Here is a 22,432-nt window from a genome sequence, read left to right as displayed (position 1 = left end):
CAGCTGCTTCAGCCGCTTTCAAGGCCATTGGAACAAATTGTTTTTGTCTGCCCATTCTACCAGGGAAAGTCTTCACATGGTTGGAATAGACATCCCCTTAAACTTACCAAAGGTGGATGAACAACCCAGAAAAGGACTTAGCAGACCCTCTCACCAGAGGTGCTAGTCCTCCCTGAACACCCCCTACACCCTAGACAGATAAGTAGATAACAGAGAGATGATAAAGATTAGGACAGGAAAAAGATAACACACAGAGACAGACTGAATCAGAAATTAGGGAGACAGAGTGGACAGAGACCACCATTTTGCCTTAGTGATCACCATAGTGGGATATTCAGAATCTCAGAATTGTGGGTACCATGGAATTATTGAAAGAGTATTGTATTTTGATGTCAGACTATATGATTTTAAATATTATTTCTGTTACTTGCTACCTGCATGACCACAGACCAAACTTCTCTGGATCTTTACAAAATTATACTTGATTTTATCTAAGCCCCCTTTCAATTATATAATCCTTTGACCTTGTGAAGATCATTTAATCCAAACCACGTTTGAATTCCTTTTACAATGCTCTTCTATAGGGACAGCTAGGTGGCACAGTGGATAAAGCACTGGCTTTGGAGTCAGGAGTACCTGAGTTCAAATCCGGTCTCAGACACTTAATAATTACCTGTGTGGCCTTGGGCAAGCCATTTAACCCCATTTGCCTTGCCAAAAATCTAAAAAAGAAAAAAAACCAATGGTCTTCTATACAAAGTGATCATCTAAGACTTCATTTAAAAGTTCCAGGAGATGGGAAATTTACTATTTAATGATGCAATTCCATGCCATAGTTGCATCATTCTAACTAGTTAACAAAAGTTGCATCCTTCTAACTTCTCCTGTTGCTCCCAGTTCTGTTCTCTTGAGCTACACAGAGGTAGTCAAATTTCTCATCCATAGGCAACCCTGCAAAAGTTCGGGGCTGATTTATACAAATGCACTTTTTAAAAACTGTAACTATTCAAATGACTTTCCTCCTATTCCTCTTTCTCATGCCGTTGGGCTGCCTTCCTGAACCACCCCTAATTTACAAGGGTGTGGAAATAAGAGCCCTGATTAATGTTCTGTGTCACTCTTATTCAGGGGACCCCATTGAAGTCTCTTAAGAATAAAAGACAGCACAATGGAAAGTGTTATGGGGTAGGGTCAAAAGCCTTTAGAGAAGAATATCATTTCTACAAACTGGCATTCCCCCCATGACTAAAGATAAGTCTCTCAATTTCTATTTCTCCATTTTCTCTTTTGTAAAAACCCGAGATTAAAATCAATGATCTTTTAGGTCCCTCCTTTCTACCTCTAAACAAGATGTAACAAAGTGACTGGCATGGTGTTTTAAAAAAATCCTTGTTGACCTGACATACAAGAAAATGAGAAACAAGCTCATTGCCTAGACTGGATTACTCCAAAACAGGAAAGAATTAAAAGAAGAGAATAGGACAAGTGTGTAAGTGTATAAGGGATAACAGGAAGGAACTCTGGAAAGAAAGGAACTGATCATGTTAAAAGAGAAGGAAAAATACATACATATATACATATATATATATATATACAATGCTTTACAACTTGCTAAAGATTCTCTTTACAATAACTCTGTTAAGATAGAACAGATTATTATCCTTATTTTACAAATAAGGAAGCTAAGGTTCAGGGAAATTATATCAAAAGTCATTCATCAGGGCAAGATTTTCAGATTTCAAATCCAGGGAATAATTTACTGAAACCATTATTTTGTTGTTGCTGTTTGTCCTTCATTCTCTTAAGAAGGCCATGACATCAGGGATACCATGACATGCACATGAATTGAATCTGAGTGAGGAGGTGTTGTGCAAATTCACCAGCCTCACTTCCTCCTCCAGAGCCATCTGGGTCCTGTGGTTAGATATGAATCAGGATGACTGGAGATGGCCCTGGATGTGAGGCAATCAAGGTTAAAAAATTTGCCCAGGGTCACATAGCTAGTAAGTGTGAAGTATCTGGGGCTGAATTTGAAATCAAGTCCTGACTCCAAGGCCTGTACTCTATCCTCTGTGCCCCTAGCATAAATTTTGAAATTAAATTACCATAGTGCCACTTTGATGAAAACTAATGTGAAAATTGGCATCTGTTGGTTTTGGTTCAGTAATCCTTTGGGGGTAATTCTGTAGTCAAGATTCTAAAAAACCATATATAGGAAAAGTCCCTTACTTCCCTCAGTCATCCAATGCTTTTTATGCCATGTCATCTTTAGCTCCAAGTTATCCAAGTTATTCTCAATCATGTCCAACCCAAATCTGCTCTCTCCTGATCCTAGAACTTTATTCCATTATGGTTCACCTCTCTAGGTTATGTTTCTTTAAGGGGAAAAAATCTGACAGAATAATTCACATAAAGTATTAATAATACAATAGCCTCAATACTTTAAAATGGGAAAATTGGGTTCAAAGGCAAGGCTAAGTTCTAAAATCTCACCTTTGATCATTGTCATCAGGTGAATAGTGATTCCAAATATTAGATGCAGTAGATAAAAGAATCATGATCCACATATAAGTATACATCTTACCAAAATGAAATATTAATTTTATTAGCTTAATAACACCTGGTTTTAAAAAAAATCTCTAGTTTCTCAATCTACTCCTTGATTCCATCCCACTGTGTTCATTAGCATATTATCTCCCTCCCCCAATTTTTGTTCTACCCCAAGTAACTCATCTTCAATAGTTCCTTATATCTACTGCTTGCTTCTTGGCAATCTACAAAAATTGCCCTATCTCTTCTATCCTTGGAAACACACACATGATTCAATCATCTCTATTAGCAATCATCCTTTCTCTCCCCTTCTTCATTAAATTTATTGAAAAGGTCTATCTACAATCAGAATTGCCATTCCCTCTTCTTTCACTCCAATCTAGTTTGGGAGCCCTCAACATTCCACTAAAACTACCTTCTCCAAAATCTCCAGTGATCCATCTCTTAATTACTAAATTGAATGGCATAATACCATTTTACAGTTGAGGAAATGAGGCTAACAAGTTTAAGTGACTTGCCCAGGGTCACATGGCTGAAAAATGTTGAGGCCATATTTGAACTCAGATCTTTGTGACTCTATCCACTGTTGTACTGTCAGAATAAGATCAAATCCCACCTTCTGCAAAAGATCTTTCAGGATCTTCCCCATCTATCCCATGACTAATGTCTTTCCTCTGAAATTCACACATATACACATATGCTTACATTTTAGATATAAAACACTATATATAACTATTTTCACTACATACTATCTCTAAATATATAAAAAGAAATATGTATAAAAACTGTATCTCATATTACATAGATATTTGCATGTTATTTCACACAACTGAAGTTGAACTTCCTGAGTCTAAGGAGTGTTTCTTTATATTCTCAGCTTTTAAAACAGTATCTGGCACATAGTAAACACTTACATGCTTATTGATATTCTAGTCCCTAAATTATATTCTTAAAAGGAATATGTGCAAATGACATCAGTATTCTAAGTAATTAGGTACAACCTAAATGGCTTTATTTCACTGTTTTTCAGAAAAAAATTAAATCTCTCTCTCATCTAAGAAATGAGATTGCTTATCATGGTTTTGTTATTCATTGCCCATCTATAACCACCTCGTACATTTTCAGTACTCAATATTTAACATTTCTTTCAGGGAATTAACTTTTAATCTACCCCCCCACCCCTGCAAAAACCTGCTGCTCTCATCCCCCTGAGAATCATCTCTGCTTCACAGCTTGCCCAAAACCCTCCCCCCCCTAAAGGAAGCAAGTCACATTTTCATATCTGCAGCATGACTTGCTGGCTATGGTCTCTCTCCATCCAAAGATTCATTTTGCAATATATATAGCCCCTGCTAAAATTTCAGGTCAGAGATTTCTTAAAGGGGTCACATTTTTTTCCTAAACAATTAAAAGTCCTCTTAAACTCTTAATAGATAATACCTTAATATGTTTTTATTCTTGTGATAGTGTAGGAATTTTTTACAAATCCCATTCTTTAAACTAAAGGAATGAATCTCTAATAACCAAATTTCTTAAATAAAAACATGGAAGAGAGATATATTTGGAGAACTGATATTGGTGAGTAAATTCTATTCCTGTCACTTTTCCAGGGTTGATTCCACTTGTGAAATTTCAAACTAGTGACTTGGCTTTCTGAGACTTTTTCCCAGACTGCTTTAGAGAGGTTGTCTAACCCTGGGTAAGATTAAGGCCTGAGAGAACATGTTAACTTGCCAAGCTCTTCTCACAAATGGCACAGGAAGTGATTCAGAGACTACCAACCAAAGGCCTTCCCCACCATCTCATTCTTTTCTCATACGCTCCAGAAAATAGAAAGAATAGCAAAATAAGGAAAGGAAAAAAAACCAGAATCAGAGAATCTTAGAAACCTCAGAAATTAATGAGTCCTATTCAAAATTGAACAGGAATCCCCTTGCAATAATAAGTCCTCCAATTACTTTCTAAGGTGATCCATTCCTGTTTGGGGCAGCTCAAATTTTTAAGAGGTCTTTCCTTCCTATTGAATGCAAAAGGACATGGGGGTGAGGGCAAGGGGGCAGGGAAGAAAGAAAGATAAAGAGAGATACATTTTTGAGAAACCAGCCAAATAATCAGTATAGGTCATAACAAGGAGGCTATCTGTACTGAAAGACTTTCCAAAGCTGCATAACTAACATTATTAAAGATACACACAAATCACAGACGTGACCACTGGCCAATAGCTCCAGCTGGAATATGCAAAATTAAAAGGAATCCCCAAGATACATGTTAAGGGTATTTTTCTGGGCAGTTGTCAAGAGTGGGGGGAAAGCAAACTTTTTTGCTACAGATCCAGATATTTGTACAGGAGGACACCTAACAGTGTTCCTTGTCTACACCATCTGTCATCTAAAAATCCTTAAGTTCAAGCCAAAACAGTGCCCTCCAATTCCAATAAACCAAAAGAAACCCTTTCACAGATTCAGGAGAGGGTTACTGAGATAAGGAAAGACCTAGAGGAAGGAAAGACCAGTCTGTCTCAGTCTGATTGAGTTTGGAGAATTAGCAAAAAGATGTCAGAAGATCTGGATTCTAGTCCAAGTTGAGTTATTAATTAGCTGTTTGACCTTCATCCAACAATTTTCTGAACCTCAATGTCTTCCTTAGTCAGATAAAATATTTGAATTAGCCTATTTATAAGGTTCTTTTGAGTACTGGATTCCTGGACTATTTGACCACAAGTTGAGTCAGCTCATTAATTTGATACTTTTGGAAAAGAGGAGGTTACCTTGTGCCTACTGCCCCATGGCCCAGACCCTCAGTGGGGCTCAAGGGTGATATAACACAGCAAAATTCTGACAGACAATAAACAACTTTCTCCACAGCATTATTATCATTAGTGCAGTTGATAAAGCTCATTTAAGTTTTAATATATAAAAACCTTTGGGTCAGCTAGGTGGTGCAGTGGACAGAGCTCCAGTCCTGGAGTCAGGAGGACCTGAGTTCAAATCCCATCTCAGACACATTCTAGCTGAATGACTTTGGGCAGGTCACTTAACCTGACTGCCTTGTTAAAAAAAAGAAAAGATATAAAAAACCTTGTAACAGAATTTCCCCTGTCAAAAAATTTTTTTTCTCAACATAGGAAAAAATTATATGTGAGTTTCTATATCTAACTCAGTATTTCTTTAGTTTCATTAATGTAATGGGGAGATTGGCCAATGAGGACCTAATCCTTAGAACATGCTTGAATTCACACTCCCTGATAATCAAGAATCTGTGCAAATACAATCCAGTTCAGCACATGGAGGTTTGAGGAGCCTACTCTCAACCATGAGTGACTAAAGGGTTGGCACTGTGTGTTGACAAAGATCTTATCATTGGTTTTAGAAGTAGAAGTGATGATTCAGGAGAAACTGAGCTAGAATTGAATTTCATAGTAAAACTTAGAGCAAATCACTCTCTAATTGTACCTTTCAAGTGAGGAATATTGTTCTTGCCACATGGTCAATGGGACTTTAGTTTTGCATTTATTCTTTCCTGATGTTAGGTTAATGAATATACTGAGATGTATCTAAGCAACCAAAAAATTCAAAAGATTCATCAAGGCTGGCAGAGAGATCCTAGCAGTCATTAACCTCCTTCCCAGGTGACATTAAATAATCAATTACTGTACTTTAAGTCCAACCAGTTGATCACCTAAACATGATATTGTCAATCTCATTTCTCATCTTCTCATTTCTCTTTTCCAAATTAAAGCGTGAAAGACTTTACCAAAAAGTATTCTATTAAAATCTAGGCAAATGGGTAAAATTGGCAGTAGGAATTAAGTAGGAATCATTCAGCATGATTCCAATCCCACAGTCTCACAAATGAAAACTGGAAATAAAACAATTATATTACAGCAAGAAAAATAAGAAGTATATCATTATAATATAATAATCTTCTATGTAATAATCTTCTAATAGAAGATTGTGTGATGAATTCATTTCCCCAAAATCAGGCTTGCACCCATTACAATCAACCCCACCAGAATTATATTCTAAGCTTTGACCAAGACTGTCTTCTCTTGGTAGTGACCATTATAAATCTAACTAGAATCTATTAATTGGTGGCAGAGGGAGAGAAAGATATCAGAGGATACCTAACTTCCCATTTGAAGAACATGAGAAGACTAGCATGAATCAACAAGTTAGTAAAACTGGAAGATTAATGTGCCATGACCACAATAATACAACTAAAAAGAACAGCAAAATAAAAATCCAAATTCTAAATTTTGCTAATATTAACCTTGATAACATGATAAAACACATCTTTCTTTTAGTTAAAAGGGAGTATAGAAGAGAGTGGAGAAGGGAGAAATTGTATGTATGGAATATTAAATATGCTGTCAATTGAGTTATTGAGATATTTGACTTTAATATTTTTTCCGTCTTTCAGAGAGGGGTACTCATTGGATAGGAATGGAAGAATACCCATAAAATACTGTGGTGTTACATGCAAAAGACATCAATTTTTTTGTAAATCAAACTGAAAATAAAGGAAAAAATATTGTTTGGAAAAAATAATAGATCAACCACATCAAGAAACCACACTTTAAACCACTAACAGAGTAGTTAAACTTCACAATTTGAATGTAAAATAACAAATATTCAAAAAAATAGAATCTTTCAACTAACATGGTGAATCAGTTCAAATAATGTTGCACTACTCTTTTTCTAATCAAATAAGAGATTTTGGCATGATATTTCAAGAAGCAAAGGAAATGGGAATATCAAAATAAAATCTTACAGAGCCAAGTCTACTTAATGAAAAAAGATGAATTTCCAACAAAAAAGTAGACATTTGCATCATTCTTTCAAAAGGAATCCAAAGGTAATGCACATATAAACACTTCAAATAAGAGAAACACAAGAAAAGTTTTAGAATTTCTACTTGAAGCTCAGTCACATAATTCCTTCCATCATAAAGGTTATGAATTATTATTTATTCCCTAACACATTTCCAGTGGGATAAGATTTAGAAGACCTGAGGTCTGCTTTTGTTACTTTCATTAATCAGAAGACAATGGGTCTATTAAATGTTAATTATCCAAGAGCTGTTCCAGCTAAACCAAAGAACTCACTCCTGTTCTAATAAAAGAAGAAAATTTTGAAGCTAGAATTGATCATCTTGACTTTCTTCAATTAGACCAGTGTTTAACATTTATTTCCTGAATGTTTATATATTTGTAACTTGTATTGTAGCTCTTTATACCCATGTCTTATCCCAACTGAATTATAACCTTTTTGAGGGCAAAGGGTTTTTTTTTAATTAATCTTTATATGACCCATAGCACAACATGTTATATATTCATAAAGCTAATTAAAGACAGAATTGAAAAGAATCTTAGAGGACAACTAGTCAAACAATTATTTCTTCATGTAAGTTATACTCCATAATTTGTTTAAAGAAATGTTTTTCTGTAAACCTCTCATTCATTCAACTATGAGTTTATGGAGGACAGAGTTTTGATCCTCTTAGGCTTTCAATTCTGGTGCAATTCATTACATAATTTAGAGTTAGCTAGGTGGCATAGTAGATGGTGCAATGATCTCAGACACTTACTAGTTCTGTGACCTTGGACAAATCACCTAACCCTGTTTGCCTCAGTTTCCTCATCTCTGAAATGAGTTGGAGAAGGAAATGGCTAAAACACTCTAGTATCTCTGTCAAGAAAACTCCAGATGTGGTCACAAAGAGTTGAATATAACTGGAAAATGACTGAACAAGATGTAATCTAGTGCAGAATACTCAAGAACATTCAAAAGGTTTGATAGAATCAATAGCCAAAAAATAACTTTAAGAAGTCTCCCCTAATATTTTCAGGTCACTAAGATATTTTAAAAAATATATCAATTATTGGCCTGCAAGTCTATATTTATACAACTTTCTAAAACCTAGATTATTTTTAATACTGAAAAAGTTAGCATGACATTATAATGTATTTTATTTAGGAAATTTATAATTATTGACAATTATATGATTTCAAGTGAATTAGGAATTCAGGAATCTCTGTAGAGTTGTCAGTATAATGAACATTGTAGATAAAACACATATATACTTCTGATAGTATATGTGATGTCTAAAATTAGCCTCTCTGATTCCTTTTTCAACAGATTGACCCAGGCCACATAGCATGACATTTGTTGTTCCTGATCTTAAATCATGTTCTCTTTTCATAATACATCTGTGACCACTGGAGATTTTCCACTTCGAATATGTTGCAACTGGACCTTCACAACCACCAGAGGCTTTCCCTTCTCCAGTCATTATCTTCTTATGTAATTCTAGTTCATTTTCACAGGACTTTTGGGGAAAATACTTTTATCAGGTTTTGCAGCAGGTATAGCTTGGTCCCCACTTACTGCCATAGCCCATACTCTAAAGCTTACCTTATTTTCAAGAAATAGATTCTATGTTGAAAGAATTTAACTCATGCAGAAATATCACATGATTCTATACATAGTAAATGTGAATAATTCTTAATAAATGAAAAATTTTGGCATATTACTTAGCTTCGCCGAAACTATTTTTTCTATGACTTAACCTAGCCATGCAATATTAAATGAATTTCCTCACATTAAAAATATGTACAACAGACAATGTGCATAGAAGACCAGACTTGCATTCAAACCCTAAATTTAAGTCCTTTGTCTGAAACAAATTAACCATAAAATATGGAGCAAATCTCTCAGCACCCCAGACAACTCTCTAAGAGCAATTTATCCACAAATTACTGATCTGCATTAATAAGAAAATTTCTATAATTGATGATTCCTACACTAATAAAGTGGTATATCTGAATCATAACTTTTAATGTCATTTATAAAAGAAATATTTAAAAATATCCCTCATTATAATATACACATAGTTCTGTCACCCTAGCAGCTGTCTATTTTGCTTATCCCAAATATTAGCTCTAAGCCTCTTGGTTATTATGACTGTCCATATGACATTTATTTTGGGGATAAATACCCAAACTCTAGCATTATTTTCTAATACTCCTTTAGTGCAAAATGAATTCTGAATTGTAACCAAACTGGTTACAAAGGAAAGAAACATAAAGAAGTTAAGAAATGAAGGAAGGAAGGAAGGAAGGAAGGAAGGAAGGAAGGAAGGAAGTATAGAAGGGAGAAAGAGAGAAAGAGAGTAAGAAAGAGAGAAATAAAAATAAAGAAAGATAGAAGACAGCAAAAAGAGAAAGAGAAAGGAAAGAAGGAAGGAAGGAAGGAAGGAAGGAAGGAAGGAAGGAAGGAAGGAAGGAAGGAAGGAAGGAAGGAAGGAAGGAAGGGAGGGAGGGAGGGAGGGAGGGAGGGAGTAGTAAAAAGTAATGTTTTAAGGGTAAAGGATACAAATAGAAAATTTTCATGAGCTCTAATGGAGGGAAGCAGCACATCATAGAGCTCAACTACAAGTCAGACAGAAGAACCCAGAAAGCCTAAGGGTTCAGTCTTAGGATATAATAGCAAGTCTCAGAGGAACTTAGGGTTCACCAGCAAGTCAGATAGGAATGCTCAGAGGTCTGGAGGTAAGGCAGATGGTAAAGTCCAGAGGACCTTAGAGTGTAGTGACCAGGCAGTTGGCAAGACCTGGTGATCTGTCATCTCAAGGAAGACTCAGAAATGGCAAATAGCTCAGTGCTGTACACATAATAGATACATAATAAATATTTGTTGAATTACTGAAGTCAATAAATAAAACAAAATCTAAATTTTATTTATAGCATTTTCCTGATCTACTAGTCTGTCAAAAATGAAGTCAGTCCAGCAAGACTTGTTTTTTATAAAGCCATGCTGGCTCTTTGATCACTACTTCCTTTTGTAGATATTCATGAACCATCCCTTAAGTATGTCCTAGGATCTTGCCAAGAACCAAAATGAAGTTCCCATTCTCCTATAGTGTAAAGGCTCCGTTGTCTTTCCTTTTTTTGAAAATGGGGACATTTGCTCTCCTTCAATCCTATGACATTCAAACATCATCGACAGTGGTTCAGTAAACACATCTGCCAATTTTCATATCCCAGTTTGTTTTGGCCTAGTGACTGCCCTATTACTACCTGCATCACCTTTAGCATGTTTCTTAATGTCTCTAGCCTTGGATTCCTCTAGGTTTGGAATCAAAGGACTAAGATTAAAATCCTAGCCAAGCCACTGACTAGTTGTGTGACCTTGTACAAATCATTTCTTTCTAGTCTCAGGTTCCTCCAAAATAAGGAGGACTAGAGTAGTCTCAGGTGTCTAACAGTTCTAAGTCAAGGATCTCTAAAATGGTGTTAAATTACATTGACAGTTCCCAGTAGTCTATGGAATTCTAATATTCCCTAAGAAAATGTTTATGCTAGCAATATTAAGTGTATATCAAAAATATCCATTATGGGTGATAATTTGAAAGTTATTTAAATTGGCATTATTGCCTTTATTTTGCTCTAAAATTCTCCCTGACATCCCCTCCCTTTGTCCTGGGTATGTTCCATCCCCCAGATCATGCCCTTATCCAGACCAGTATTTATAGGTTTTGTCGATGCATTTCAATCCCCAAAGTGTCCTGTGGCCAAATGTTTGGGAAATGCTAAACTAGATGATCTCTAAGGCCCATGATTCCAAGCTCACCACTAACACTGCTGAGGTTTCAGTGAGATTTTCATAAATTAGAGGCTCAGTTCCACGCCTTTTAGGAGCCTGGTTTATTTTCTCTTTCCCTTTTTCCTCATCCAGCATCCTCATTATTTATACACCATAAGTACAGGGTATATAGTGAGGACAAAGAAAGCCAAGTTCTTTCCCCCATTAGTCTTCCCAGAAATGGGGTGCAATTTCAAGTATGACTAGTGCTTTTCTCTCTATGACTTGGCTTTATTTTCATGGCTGAAAGGGTTGATTTTTTTTTAAGACAACAGGATCTTCTGTTTTTATAGTTTCTTTTAAAAGTGACCCTTGCTGGAGGGAGTATTCTTTATGTAGAAGTACTCTCCCAAACTGCTCCCACACTGGTGGGTTAGGTTTCCCCAAAGGGTTACTGTTACCTTGAGTATTTGGATTATTCTATAGACAACTATTTCTAAAACTCTAGTTCCTAAGTCTTCACAGCCAACAAGTAGAGACCATAGTCAGCTCTCTTCTCTCCTTCCAAAGTTTCTTTTCCTCAAAACTGTTCCTTCATCAAGTGATTGACTTTCTTTATCCAAACCAGTCTAGAGCATGACTCTGCTCCTTCACTTGTGCCTAGAATTCTCTTGAAATGAGGAGCTCTTGAACTGACTGATGAGATGTCTCTGCTGCTAGATGTTCAATATGAAAAGGGACAGGAAGGATGGCTCTCCAAATAAGGACATGTTCCAGTTCCCTGCTTCAGTGATGTCCTCCCCAAAGTGCTCGCAGTCCTGAATTTTCTTCTCATGAATGTCATTTAAAGCTCATCCCAGGTATGTTCCCATCTTCTATCAATGGGATTGACCCTTCTGATTGCAAAGGGAAAAGATATTCATAACTTCCAAAGAGATTCCTGGGTATTAACGTGCTAAAACTACATTTTTTTTTAATTTTTCAGGGCAATGGGGTTAAGTGGTTTGCCCAAGGCCACATGGCTAGGTGTGTCTGAGGTCGGATTTGAACTCAGGTACTCCTGACTCCAAGGCCAGTGCTCTATCCACTGGGCTACCTAGCCACCCCTAAAACTACATTTAAAAAAAATAAATTAGGTGGTGCAGTGGATAGAGCACCAGCCCTGGAGTCAGGAGTACCTGAGTTCAAATCCCGCCTCAGACATTTAATAATTACCTAGTTGTGTGGCCTTTGGCAAGCCACTTAACCCCATTGCCTTATAAAAACTAAAAAAAAAAAAAATCCTATGACCCCATCAACTGAGATAAGAAAGTAAAAAAAAAAAGCAATCAAATGTCTCCCCAATCTTCTGCTAGTAAGCTCTTCAAGGGCAGGGACCATCTTGCTTTCTTGTCTTTGAGCATAGTGCTTGGAACATAGTTAAGTGCTTTAAAATGCTTTATCTATCTTAATAACTACTTTACCTAGGGAGAAAAAAAACCTTTATTATATTATTTATTTATTATTTATTGCTCTGTCTTTCTCTAAGGAATCAAATGCCCTTCTCTTATCAAAATCATATTAGTTGGCTCTTGTTTTTCATTATCAAAAACTAAAACAACATCACTGTTAGAAACAAACCTCAAAACCAGACTACCTTGTGAAGAAAGTCCAAAGGACAATTTTTGAAGCTGAAGAGAGAGAAACAAGGCAAGTCCCTGGTAAACATTTCAGGACAAAGTCTCAATCAAGGTAGGAATTCCTTATTTAAAGGGTAAGTCAGAGGGAGAGAGAAAAGGGTGGCAATAACAATAGGGAGGAGAGCGAACAGTTTAATTTCCTATGACATGGTCAGTGTCATTACAAGCACAAGACTCATTTCTAAACTATGTCAAGAATGGAGTCAAATTTATAAGAATACAAGTCATTTCCCAATTGATAAATGGTCAAAGGATATGAACAGGCAGTTTTCAGATAAAGAAATTAATACTATCTATAGTCATATGAAAAAATACTCCAAATGATTATTAATTAGAGAAATGAAAATAAAAACAATTCTGAGATCCTACCACATAGCTATCAGATTGGCTAAAATGACAAAAAAGGAAAAACATCAATGCTGAAGAGGTCATGGGAAAACTAGGACACTAAGGCATTGTTGATAAAGTTATAAACTGATCCAAGCATACTAGAGAGTTTTTAGAACTCTGCCCAATACCTTTGATCTTACAATACCAATACTATATCTATTTTCCCCCAAAAAAATTATTAAAAGGAGGAAAAGACCACAAGTACAAAAACATCTGTAGCAGCTCTTTTTTGTAGTGGCAAATAACTGGAAATTGAGGAGATGCCCATCAATTGGGGCTTAGCAAAATCAGGTCACAGGAATAGAAGGAAGGCCAGGAGAATATCTCTGAGTCAGACAAGGCCACAATTCAAGGGATTTGGGGAAGAGGAATAACAAGACCATCAGGTAGATGTCTGGCACAAGGCCCAAGAGTCTTTTTTCATTCTTATGTCAGTTAATAAAATAGAAACACTGCTCAGTTTTACTTGGGAATTTTTAGACATGGGACTAAGGGAAGGAAGGTTCAGAAAAGGCAGAACAAGGAAGAGGGAAAAAAATCTGCTTCTCCAAGTGCCAATCCCTAGCATTATCAGCATCTATTTATGCATTTTCATGTTGTTTTCTCTTATCATAATAAGCCCCATAAGAAAAAAAGATGATTTTATTCGGGAATTTTATCCCCTTTTGCTATTGGTTAATTCTGATGGAAAGTATTTTAAATCAAGCTTAAATTTGCATCTCTATAACATCTCACATACATATATGTACTTAAAGAAGTTGGGATTTTATCAGTCACAGGGCACTCCTCCTACATAAAATCCTTCCACAGAGGTAGATTATGACCCTTCTTGATTTTAAGTAGATCAGTCCTGAGGAATTCACTGAATAACATTCAGTGTTAGAGGGAGAGTTTTCAGACCTGAATAGGACTTCCTGATCCCAAATCCATCATACTATCCCCTGTGTCTTGCTACCCTCAGTCTTCTTAAATGGAATCTAATTTTGCAGAATTTATCCAAGTCAAAAATTCAAAAAACTCAAAACTTGGACTGACTCATTAGATACCCATACCTGCCTGCCTTCATGCATGTGTGTCTGTGTGCATTTAATTTCTGCCTTTTATTTTTACAGCACAGACATTTCTGGGTATATCCTTTCCCCAAGTGCCAATCCTTAGTTATCTTGCCTTTGTTACAAGGAAAAAATGGTTAAAATTGTACAACATTCAGACCCATGGTGGCTCACTTCTCCAAGAAAAGGAAGGTACATCTCTTCTGGGGCAAGTTCCAATCCATTTTTTTTATAGTTGAGGAAACTGGTTGGTTTGTTCTTGACCTTCATTATTGAAGAAGACCAAAATGACATTGCTATGTTAGAAGCAAGTTATAGTGTATCCTATTGATCAGAGCAATATTAACTTAGAATACTCTACTTTAGGACAGGCATAAATAGTCCATGTGAACACTTGGGGTACTGACTCTAAACCTGCACATGTCATGTTTCCTAGGAGCTACTTCAATTCTCCTTTGTTCATAGAGCATAGCACCCTCTCTAATGAGGAATACCCGCCATGCTGGGAGGTCCTGTGCCAATGTCTCCCATACTGCACAATCAATTCCAAAGTTCTTAAGAGAGACATTGGAGTGTCCTTGTATTATTTTTTTCTGAGCCACCTTGTGAGTGCCTGTCCTGTGTGAGTTCTCCATAAAATAGTCTTTTTTTTTGGCAAGTGTATGTTTGTCATTGGGATTTGCTCAAAGTCACATAGATAGTAAATAATGGAGTCAGTGAAGTTTAAGGCTTCTGTTTCCTATTCCTAAAATCATGAGAATGAGGTCAGCAATTTACCATTTGTTGAATACCTTCAATGGAGGTACTGAGCCCCAATAGAAATGATTGATATTTAAGTCTGTACTCTGCCAAGCACATTCATGTATATGATCCTATTGGACCATCATGACAATGCTAGAAGGAAGTGGGGTAGAGGAGGACAGGTAGGGACAGTATTATCTCTATTTTACAGATGAGGCAATGGAGAAGCTAAATGATTTGCCCAAAATCACCCAGTGAGTTTCCGACAAGGTGGGTATGGGGCTCCATTTCCTAATTCTTTGTACAGTAATCTTTCTGCCAAACATAAGTCATGGTCCAATCCTTCTGTCTAATTCAATCTAACAATCATTTATTTAGTGTCTACTATATGCAAGCCTCTGTGTTAAGTACTGGGAATACAAAGACAAAAATGAAAAACTATTCCTTCCCTTACAGAATATATATTTTACCAGAGCATACAATAGGTAAGCAAATGCACATAGGACTTCTTGTAAAAAGTGACAGTTTGAGGGAAACCTTGATGTAGGCTAGGACTTCTGAGAGGCAGAAGTAATGAAAGAATGCATTCCAGGATTAGTGAACAGCCTAGACAAAGGAATGGAGGTGGAAAATGGAATGTCATATAAAAGAAATGTCAAGTTGGACAGCTTAATTGGAATCTAGGGAATGTAAAGAAGAAGCCTGGAAAGGCTTTTTTAATTTTATTATGAAGATCTTTTTATTTTCTCATGAAGAACCTTTTATTCTACTTAGGAAAGGGAGTCACTGAAACTTCTTGAGTAGAGTAGTAGCATAATTAGACTCATACTTTAAGAAGATTATTTTGGAAGTTGTATGGAAGACGAACTTGAGAGATGAAAGATGAGAAGCCAGGAATTCTCTTAAATGAATATTGCAGGGGCGGCTAGGTAGCACAGTGTATAAAGCACTGGCTCTGGAGTCAGGGAGTACCTGCATTCAAATCCAGTCTCAGACACTTAATAATTACCTAGCTGTGTGGCCTTGGGCAAGCCACTTAACCCCATTTGCCTTACAAAAAGCTAAAAAAAAAAAGAATATTGCAATAGTCCAGGAAAGACATAATGACCTGAACTAGGGTGGTAACCTATGAAAGGAAAGAAGAGAATGAATATAAAAGATATGGAGGTGGGGGGTGAGGGGAGGAAACTCACTAAGACTTAGCCCCTATTGGAGTTGAAGATGAAGGAGGAAGAAGCAATAAAGATGCTACTGAGGTTGGGAACCTAGATAAATGGAAAGACAGAGATGATCACAGAATTAGAGAAGTTCAGAGGAGGAGTTGGTTAGAGTAAAAAACAATGATTTCCATTTGAGTCGTTGATGTCCATAGGTCTATTGCCTCTTTTTATATACCCAGCAATTAGCAAAGTGTCTGAATAGGTGCTTAATAAATGCTTATTGACTGATTGATTGATTGATTGTTGTGGAACTGGAGGCTCTTGAAAACTCCCTTGAGCTCCAGTCAAATAACTCTACATCCCTCTCCTATGGCTATCATATACCAAAGACTTTGGCTCCTAATAACTATCTGCCTTCCCAGTCATTTCCATTCTATTCAATATTCACTCCAGTCTCTGCCTCTTATCAGTACCCAAGATACCACATCAGGAACTCTGGGATTCTTTTTTTCTTTCTAGAACCTAGACCATTCACACCATTTCTCAGACATCCTTATGCCTTACCACTCATCCCAATTTCCAACTTTAGATCTGAGAGCAATCATTGATTATTCCACATTTCCTGGAAAGGGCAGGTCAATCATTTGTCCTTTGGCTCCTTCAGTCATCATTCCTTCTGTCCTTCCTGGCCAAAACAGTTCTCTTTGCTCACTGCTACTTTTGTATGTATTATCTTCCTCTATTAAATTGTAAGATCTTTGAGGTTATATGTTATGCTACTTGTTTATATTTCTATCTTTCATGTTTAACACATTACCTTAATGTGAGTGATTAATTAATGTGATTTCCCCAAGAAAATTGTGATGCCCATTACGTCAGACAGCATTTCAGATTTTATCTAGCTAAGACAGAGTACAGAAGTATCTCCTTGTTCCTGGAAACTACCTCTTTCTTAATGCAATTCAAGATTGCATTAGCTTTCATTTAAATACCTCATCACATGTTTGACCCATACTGATGCCTCTGTCCACTAGACACAGATCCACCCCCAGATCTTCTTCAGATGAATTACTATCTAACCATGCCTCTATTGGTTTCTATTTGTGAAGTGGAGTTTTTTTAACCCAGTTCCAAGATGTCTCATTCATTCCTACCATATCCAATCTTATTAGATCATTAGTTCAGACACTTGAGTGTCCTAACCTATCGATATGTTTTGAATCCTGACTCCAAGTTTGGTTACTTGATCAGGATGCTATCTATTCCTTTATTCATCCAGTCACTGAAAAAAAGTGAGGCACTCCTTCATCAAACTATTTGACTCCAGCTCAGTCATTTCCATACACATCTAATCATGTTATCCTTGAACCTGCATCTCTTCATATTTTCTACAATAATATGAGTTAGTTTATTAAATGCTTTTGTTAAAATGTAGGTAAATTATATCTACCACATTTCCCTGAACTAACAGCTTAAGAGCACTGTCAAAAAAGGAAATAGGGGTTAGTCTTCTGTCCCAGTCATGGTTTCATGTCTGATTTAGTGGATTAGTCAGAGCCTGAGGATTCAGATAAACAATTTCTTTAATGAAAACATATTCAAATACCACCAAGTAAAAACAATCTGTAAAGCAGTAAAAGCAGTCAAGAGAAAGGAGAAAAAGGCCATAGTTAAGGAAGTGTCCTGGGGCTAGGGAGCACCCAGGTCCTAAAACTAGTTTTATATACTCTTGGTACCAAAGGGTCCATAGCTGATAACTAGAGCAATGCATCTGGGAAAAGTATAATTCAAACTATTCACAGTGCCTTGGTTCATAATAACCTGAGCTGGTTTTGTGGGAGAGAGGGATTAACACAAGCCTCCCCAGTACTATTAATATTCTTGTTCAACTATTTCAGTCATATTTGATTCTTTGTTACCCCATTTGGGTTTTTTTAAGAAAAGATACTGGAGTAACATTTCTTTCTCCAATTTTATTTGTACTCCAATTTATACTCATTTTACAGATAAGGAAACTGAGGAAAACAGGGTTATTTGCCCCAAATCTGAGGTTGGATTTGAACTCACATCTTGCTGACTCCAGGTCCACTATCCATTATGCCATTAATAACATATGGCAAAACCTAATCTTAAGGAAGCCAGGCTGGCTTTTTTTATATTCAATGATCCTTTGTTAATTATCTCTAATAATCCATTCTAGAGGCAGCTAGGTGGCACAGTGGATAGAGGATTGGCCTTGGAGTCAGAAGGACAGACATTCAAATCTGGTCTCAGACACTAGCTGTGTGACCCTGGGCAAGTCACTTAACCTGATTGCCTCTCATGCAGGGCCATCTCCAGTCATCCTGATTCAGATCTGGCCCCTGGACTCAAATGACTCTGGAGGAAAAAAACAAGACTGGTGACAGCACAGAGCCCCCTCACTCAAATCCAATTCATGTGCTTGTCATGTCATCACCTCCTTTCTATTGTGGTCTTCTTTGAAATTGCAGGACAAACAAACATTATTATAATAATTCATTCTAGAATTTTGCCATAAACCTAAATTAGACTCACTTGCCTATATATACATATGTGTATGTGTGTGTATATACATATATGTATATATATATATATATATACATATGTATAACATTCTATTCTCTTCTTGTTTGAGGGGGGAAAAAATCAGGGCATTTGTACTTCTCTAGTCCTCTGCTTTCTCGCATATTCTACATCATCCTGTAGAATCACTAACAGTGGCTCAGTAATCATAAATGACAATTCTTCCAGTTCCCTGCTCCCAATTCTAATTTTCGATCTCTCTCTCTCTCTCTCTCTCTCTCTCTCTCTCTCTCTCTCTTGATTACAAATATGTATGCTCTGATATCTTTCAAAGCAAAGCAAATCAATAAGCATTTATTAATCACCTATTTATTAAGCTGGACACTGTTCTTAAGTCCCAGAGAAATGAAGAAAAGCAGTCTTTGTTGTCAAGTAGCTCAAAGTCTAAAAGGGAGACAGAGCATGCAAACAACTATTCACCAACAAGATAAATTGGAAAGAACCTCAGAGAGAAGACACTAAGATTAAGGAGAGTGGGAAACACTTCTTATAAAAGATGGGACTTTAGTTGAGACTTAATGGGAAGACAGGTACACCAGGAGAGAGGTGATAATTGGGACAGAGTTCCAGGTTTGGGGAACACCAGAGAAAATGCCAGCATCAGGAGGAGAACTGTGTGAGAGATACAACAAAGAGGTGAGTGTCAGTGGATTGGAAAGTATGTATGAGTAAGATATAGGAATGGAAAGGTAAGAAGAGATCAAGTTACAAAAGTCTTTCACAAGAGGAACCTGCAACCCATAGGGAGCCACTGGAGTTGACAGAATAGGGAGGTGGCATGGTTAGACTTGTTCTTTAGGAAGATCAATTTGGCATCTGAGTGGAGAATGGATTGGAATGGGGAGAGACTGGAGGCAAGGAGATTAAACAGCAGGCTATTGTAATAATACAGGTGTGAGATGATAAGGGCCTGAATCAGGTTAGCAGTGGTGTCAGAGAAGATAAAGGGACATATAAAAGAGTCATATCTTTAAAAAAAATATTTATTTTGGCCCTGTCATTCCTTCAAGTAAAAATCTATGTTCTAGCATATACGTAGGTCTATCATCCCTTTCATTGTCTACTTGTGCCCTACCTGTGGGAGAGCATTCCCATGCTCATATTGTTCTAATCAGCCACAGTTGGATTCTCTGTAACTTGTCACTAACAGAGTGATATCATTTTAGTCTTCTTCAAGAAAAGGTCAACAACCACCTCCTAGAAAAAACTTTCTATCTTGCTGCCTCTACTTCCCAATCTCCCATTAATCCCTTAATCCCTTACAACGTGGCACCAAACTTCAAATGGAAACTTTCTTCTCTAAGGTAATCAATGATCTAATGATTTATAAATCCAATAATCTTTACTCAATCTTCATCCTTCTTGACCTTTCTATAGCATTTGACATTGTTGACTGCTTCTCTCCCCTAGACACTCTCCTCTTTAAGTTTTCATGGCTACTCTCTCTTTGGTTCTTCTACCTATCTGATCCCATCCCTAGTCAGTGTCCCACAAATTATCTACTCTGAGCCATCTTTTCTTCCTCTCTCAATGAGCTCCTAAACTGCTGTGTATTCAATTAATTCTATGAGGATGACTTACGAAATTAATATAGCTGACCCTAATTTTTCTCTTAAACTTCTGAGCTACCTTGAGATACTTACAATCTTATGAGAAAAACAAGACCTACTTATATGATGTATTTAGAAAACAGTCATGCATACCATCTCACTGAAGATAAACTCTCAGAGTTGGAAGGAACTTTAAAGGTCTTCTTGTCCAACCTTCTACCTGCAACAGGAGGTCTCCATTCTTCAGCGCCTTCATGTTCCATTCCAGAACCTCCTCCAAAGCAGAGTAGAGATAAGAGAGTGGCACAGGCAGACATCTGGTAATGACCAGGCAGCTGCTAGATGACCAGAGGGTCAGAGCACCAGACTCTCTCTCAGTTTATCTGTTCCCCTTCCCCACATAACTAGATCTCAGTTACACAGGGCCTGGACCTGGGCAAGGCAGGAATGTCAACCTCTTCCTTAGTCTGCCAACTTCCCTTTGCCAGCTGGGCATTATTCCATTTGATTTTCCCCACTGGCACAAATACATCTAAGGGTAGCCAAAAAATCATTCCACCCACTAGCCACCCTGTCTTGTCACAGGAATGCTTAGCCTTTCCTGTCACTTAGGGTTAAAGCACAAGAACTCTGAGCCAGAGAGACAAATTCCATGAAATATTCACCTCTTGAGCCCTAGTGGAAACTCCAGGGAACAAAGCTTACTGTCCACCTAACTCACATGACACTTGATTTTAGAACTCTGATGCATTTTCCATGCAATGCTATGAATCAGAGTTATCTGTATTTTTTTCTCCTTCTAAGTTGTATCCTTCATGACAGTAGGGACCATTCCTTATCTACATCTCCAGCACTCTGTATACAGGAGATACTTAACAAATATCTATTAGTATGTGTCTCAGATACCATCGGTTAGTTATTCACACATGGGAAATACTTATTTTTTATTATATATTATATAATATATATCATATATATCATATATTATATATATTATATTTTCAGTGTTGGACAAAAATCAGTATACAGGGCCCCTTTTTCCTCTGGACCAAAGAACCAACTACCTTAACTCTCTTAATACATATAATTTGAGACCCATGACCCAAGGTCCTTAACAGTATCTTTAAAAAGAAAAAAAAAGAAACAAGACTGATGTGGGATCTGTCAAACTCTGTCAACAACTGACAAAAGATTATATCCTGTCCCTGGTCAGCTGGCTTGATAATAACATTCAAGTGACTTTTTCTAATCCTGAAGGCTTATGTCTTCACAAATTATTCCTAGCTGCTATAGCAAATTCTACATATATCTTATTTATGGATTGATGAATGAACATATATATATATATTTCTTTTTTTAATTGTCATTTTTTCTAATTATATGCTATGAAGTTTTTCAACATTCATCCATATACATATGCATATTTTTAAGTTACATAATTCCCTTCCACCCTCCCCTCCCACCCCCCACTCCCCTAAATGGAGAACAGTCTGGTGATTATTATACTTACACATTTGTGTTTTACAGGTTTACAGACTAGTCATTTTCTGTATAAAGAATTAGGATTAAGGGGAAAGAAAGAAAACCATGGGATAGGAAAGAAATACATAAGAGAAATTTTTTTTAAATGAATGTTGTGTTCATTCAGATTCTGTAGGGTTTTTTGGTTTTGTTTTGTTTTGTTTTTCCTTCCTCTGGATAGGGATAGCATTGTCCATAACCAGTCTCCTAAGGTTGTCCTCAGTGTTAATTGTTAGACCTAGAAAACCCAGGTTCTCCATCAGCCAGCACCACACCATCCATATGTGGGACCATTGATTATAGCAAATGGAGAAGTTTTGAGTACTGTGGAGAAGTTCACTTACCTTGTCAGTGTCCTTTCCAATGATTACATTGACACACATATTGCCAGAGCTAGCTCAGTATTTGGGAGGCTCCAAAAGAAAGTTTGGGAGAGAAGAGCACTGACCACCAAACTGAGGTACTACATAGTCATTGTGTTGACCTCATTGCTATATGCCTGTGACACCTGGGCATCTACCTGTGCCATGTCAGGAAACTGAATAGCTGCCATATAAATTGTCTTGGGAAGATTGAAGATCACCTGGAAGGAGATAATACCAG

At 36.9% G+C, this 22,432-nt stretch overlaps 1 long non-coding RNA gene across 1 annotated transcript in view; it reads right to left on the bottom strand.

Annotated features, from left to right (window-relative positions):
• The window catches only part of LOC141498438 (uncharacterized), a 47,238-nt gene extending 26,544 nt beyond the window's left edge, over positions 1-20,694 (bottom strand). Inside the window, exon 1 of the long non-coding RNA XR_012471642.1 lies at positions 20,462-20,694. This is a non-coding gene — a long non-coding RNA (uncharacterized LOC141498438). The remainder of the gene's footprint in view (positions 1-20,461) is intronic.
• Positions 20,695-22,432: the final 1,738 nt, after the last annotated feature.

Source organism: Macrotis lagotis, chromosome X (assembly GCF_037893015.1).
Source record: "Macrotis lagotis isolate mMagLag1 chromosome X, bilby.v1.9.chrom.fasta, whole genome shotgun sequence".
Taxonomy (NCBI): domain Eukaryota; kingdom Metazoa; phylum Chordata; class Mammalia; order Peramelemorphia; family Peramelidae; genus Macrotis; species Macrotis lagotis.
This window is presented reverse-complemented; position numbering and strand designations above follow the sequence as displayed.